Source organism: Oratosquilla oratoria, chromosome 40 (genome assembly GCF_046742065.1).
Source record: "Oratosquilla oratoria isolate Oo_2021 chromosome 40, ASM4674206v1, whole genome shotgun sequence".
NCBI lineage: Eukaryota > Metazoa > Arthropoda > Malacostraca > Stomatopoda > Squillidae > Oratosquilla > Oratosquilla oratoria.
The window spans coordinates 38846330-38851329 of record NC_134816.1 but is presented as its reverse complement, the minus strand read 5'-3'; the positions used below and the strand labels follow the sequence as shown (position 1 = coordinate 38851329).

General features: G+C 44.8%; 1 protein-coding gene across 2 annotated transcripts in view; it reads right to left on the bottom strand.

The window, feature by feature from the left end:
- Positions 1–5000, bottom strand: part of Past1 (putative achaete scute target 1) — a 109207-nt gene that overhangs the window by 27478 nt on the left and 76729 nt on the right. The gene's annotated exons all lie outside the window — the stretch shown is intronic.

Sequence of the window (5000 nt, the reverse complement as noted above, 5' to 3'; positions counted from 1 at the left end):
AACGATAGAGACAAATAAATAAGTAAATAAATTAATGAATGTAAATGTCAAACATGGACCAACCCGCCATAGTGAGGCAACGCCGGCCATTATCATCATCACCACCTCCTCCTCCTCCTCCTCTTCCACTGGCCACGTCACCCGATGCTCCTCTACCCACCCACCCTCCTCCTCCTCCCTCGCGTCACACACACATTTCATTGTAGTAAGAAGCTTCGAGTGCTGTGGTATTTGGCCATCGCGCATGCGCACACGTGCGTGCGTATGTGCATGTGGGTGCGCACTTTCGTGATGACGAGGAGGAAGGGGAGGAGGAGGATGAGAAAGTACCCTGACCAATCGTCCATGCACATGGAAACTGGGGGAATTCAGTTCGGAAGTGCTCCTCCTCCTCCTCTTCCTCCGAGGGAGGGAAGGAAGACACCTCGCCCCTCGTCTGGGTGTCTGTCGAGGAGTTGGAATGGGAGGAGGGGGGAGAGGGGGAGGAAGGAGTGGGAGGTGGAGAGGAGGGGGGAGATGGGGAGGAAGGAGTGGGAGGTGGAGAGGAGGGGGGAGATGGGGAGGAAGGAGTGGGAGGTGGAGAGGATGGAAGGAGTGGGAGGTGGAGATGGGGGAAGGAGTGGGAGGTGGAGAGGGGGGAAGGAGTGTGAGGGGGAGAGGGAAGGAGGGGGAGAGGGGGGAAGAGTGGGAGGGGGAGAGGGAAGGAGGGGGAGAGGGGGGAAGAGTGGGAGGGGAAGAGTGGGAGGGGGAGAGGGGGGCAGGAGTGGGAGGGGAAGAGGGGGGAAAGAGTGGGAGAGGGAGAGGGGGGAAGGAGTGGGAGGGATAGGGGGGCAAGGAGGGAGGGCCTGTGGGGGAACTGAGGAGGTGGGGGAACTGAGGAGGTGGGGGAACTGAGGAGGTGGGGGAACTGAGGAGGTGGGGGAACTGAGGAGGTGGGAGTGGGAGGAGGAGGGAGAGCGAGGGATTGGGAGGAGAAGAGGGAGGAGGAAGAGTCATCTCCTCCTAAACTTGAGGACAACTATTTCCTGGCGTGATCTAATAGAGGTGTTCAAGTGGGTCAAAGGCTTTAACAAGGGTGACGCAAATAAGGTCATCATATTAAGACAACAGGGCAGGATTCGCAGTAATGGATTTCAACTGGACAATTTTAGAAGGAAATAGGCAAAGAATTTGTTTACTAATAGGGTGGTCAGCGAATGGAACAGACTTAGTAACCATGTAATGAGCGCTGAAACTATCAGTTGTTTTAAGAAACTGTCAGACAACTTTATGGATGGGGATGACAGGAGGTATTGGGCATGGAACTGCCTAGTGTAGGCCTCATGGTCTCTTGCAGTCTCCTTCATTCTTATGTTCTTGTACACACAAACTATCACAACATATCTGGGGTGGAGGACGAAAACAAAAAAGAAGAATAAAATGTACCATCTTTTACAGCCCCTATGACCCCTATCCCTCATCCCACCTCCCACTCCCTCATGATCCTGCCTCTGGCTCGCAGCTGGCAACCACATCTCCAATCTCCCCAAACTACTTTATCTCGTCCAGTTTTTCTTCCTATAAAAATTTACTTTCAAATTTCACCATTTTATTTTATTTCATAAAAATTACCAAATATTAGGTTATTTCTTAAACCCTCATGTAAAATAAACGATGTCTGTCCAAGTTTACTGAAAATGGCGTCGACATGACGTCACGTCGTCCTCTGACGCGCACACAAGACGGCGACATGACGTCACGGCTAACCCCCGCCTTCTTCCACGTAAACAGAGACGACATACAGCCCTAGGACCGCTGGGTTAGCAGTTGCGAACGTTGCCACTGCACCGTCGAGCCGTGTGTGTGTGTGTGTGTGTGTGTGTGTGTGTGTGTGTGTGCGTGCGCGCATGCATGAGCGAGTCCAACGTTGCTTTCCAGAGTGTAAGATCACGTGACCCAAAGTAGGTCAGCACCCCCCCATTTTTTTTTTGGGGGGGGGGTTGATTAAGCACCACATTTTTAGGGGGATTGATTAAGCCCCCCCCCCCTAACCATCCCAAACCCTCAACCAAATAAAATCACTTGTAGACATAAAAGAAATGGGGAATGCGCCAAGCATGTCTCCGCAATGCAGGGGGAGGGGGAGCTTAGTGGTTTGAATCCCCCCCCCCAACCCGCAACCTCCCCACCAGATGACGTGAGAGAACCGTTCCTTCACGGGCCGTTTGCTCAGACTGGCGTTACTCCTCGCGAACGATTGGGGAAAATTATACATTATATATATATATATATATATATATATATATATATATATATATATATATATATATATATGCACACAAACTTTACAGGAAAAATACACGAGGTCATAGTTAATCATTTAAATAAATGGTTGAATTTATATAGATTAAACCATAACGACACAGGGAAACTATGTACAGGGAAGCCATGTGCATTAATCTGTCACAGGGGAGCCTCAATCAAGCCTGCATGTCGGTCAAACTGTTACATAATCTATGACGCCACCAATGATTAATGTTTACATACCATTTGTTCGTACTTCCAAAACATTTCACGCAAAACAAGTCATAACATTCTTCCAATTACAGTAAAACTCCTTTTATCCGACTTTCGAACTTCCGACTAGTCCAAACATCCGACTTTTTCCTTCAATGTCCCAAGTCTGATAAAAGTTGGATTTGTCCAAACATCCGACCATCGAGTGGATGTTTAGTTGTTGCTATCGCCGCTACCGACTCATGGCGCTCAGGTCGGCTGTTATTTTTGCGGGTATTTCAGTGTTTATGTTTGGCCTTTTGTTGTCATTTCTCCACTGTTGTGTTATTATGCTTTATTGTACCGTAAACAAGTGAAAATGTCTCAAAGCAGTATTTTTTTTTTAATCTTTTAGTGTACGTCCAAACATCCGATCTAGGGTAGGGCCCACCAGGTCGGATTAAAGGAATTTTACTATAATATTTAAATTGTCATCAAACTCAAAACAGATAAGACATTGTATGTGTGTGTAGAAATAGCTTTGCTCTATATTTGAGTCAAATTATATAAAACATTACAACATTTCTGAAATCTTGTTGAAATCTGGCACCTATGACGTCATGTCGGTAGGGAAGACATGACGTCATTGCATATGCTCCGCCTCCCTGCGTGTCGATACCGTTATTGTATTATCTAGTTTTAATACAATTTAATTATTTTCGGACAGATTTGCCCACATTTTTCGTTTCCTCATAACATTTCCAATGTTTGGCATCCATATTCTATAGGTCTAAGATTTTACAAAGGTAATAAAACCTTAAATTATTTGTTAATCAAAATTACTAAGCAACCCCCAAACAAAAAGAAAAACATAAATGAATAAATAAATAACTAAACAAATAAACGTGATAAGCAGGTAACCACACACCCGCGATGCACATCTGCTCTTCTGTCCACAACACGTGGTTGACTACTTTACCTGCTACTGCTCCAATTCACTCCTACACTCACCTGGAAACAGAAAAGGAAAACCTGGTCAAAACATATGTTCGTTACTGTACAAGCACACACACACACGAGAGAGAGAGAGAGAGAGAGAGAGAGAGAGAGAGAGAGAGAGAGAAAAGAAAAAAAAAAGAGGGTGGGCGGCGGGAGGACCCATATAGGTCAACTAACTACTGCCTTGGAGAAGTTTGCAGGAGTGGCATGACAGAGGCAGTAGTGCAAATCATTGGGGGAGTTTTTTTTTCCAGCAATGTACTCCAAATAGCTGATGGACTGATTGATTGGTTGGTCGTTCCTAATGGAAGTCGTTATCTTGACACGCCCCGCAAACGCCACCCCTCTTCTCTTATCAGTCTCTCGCTGGCTTATCACATACCGATAACATGCACCTTACACATGGCCGATGATGACACTGACGTCGCAAAAAATATATATATACATATAAGCATTAAAAATATAAAATAATAATAATAACAATAATTAATAAAAAAAAAAATTGGAAGAGAATAGAAACAACTTCGCCAACCATGTAGTAAACGAATAGAATAAACTTCCTGCAGAGGCAATGCAATGTAGTTCAGTTCGAAGCTTTAAGAATCATTTGGATAAACACATAAGCAATATGCTGTAAAGCCTGCCATATATTTCATTTATTCATTATTATATAATTATTGTCTGTTTAGCTTTTTATAATTTACTTATTAATAATTTATTATGAATCATTTCTATTATCATTATCTATTTTCTATTTATTGGTTCATTTTTCTATACATATTTTTCTTTCGCATCAACAAATACAAAAGCACAACACAAATCATACATATATTTTTCTTATTTCCTTTTCTTTTAACCATCCAAAGGAGCCTAAGACACGGGACCCAACGAGCGTAGCTCTTTTCCTGTACATTGCAACTAAGTAAATACAATGAGAGTACACAAGGAAAATGGTCTGTATTTGTGCGCAACTTTACACGAGACCATGTAGGCGGAGCCTGTATGCAAACCGGGATTACACGTGAGCCGAAGCTTGGCGCCAGACTGAAAAGAGGGCGGAGCTTGTATGCAAAGTTGGAAGAACAGGACCTGCTTTCTTGAGGGGGCGGGGCAGGTGTGCAAACTGGAATACCAACATGAACCACAGCGAGTATCAACGCCGAAAGAGAGAGATTATGCATAAACCATATCTATAGATCACATTGAAGCGAAACAGGGATGATGGAGAACGGACTGATGGAGGGGGAGGAAGGAGGAAAAGAAAGATGAAGGAGGATGAGGAAGGAGGATGAGGAAGGAGGAAGAGGAAGGAGGAAGAGAAAGGAGGAAGAGAAAGGAGGAAGAGGAAGGAGGAAGAGGAAGAGGAAGAGGAAGGAGGAGGAAGAGGAAGGAGGAGGAAGAGGAAGGAGGAGGAAGAGGAAGGAGGAGGAAGAGGAAGGAGGAGGAAGAGGAAGGAGGAAGAGTAGGAACAGAAAGAAAAATAAGAATGGAAGACTGGAACAGTGGAGGAGGAGGAAGAATGGAAG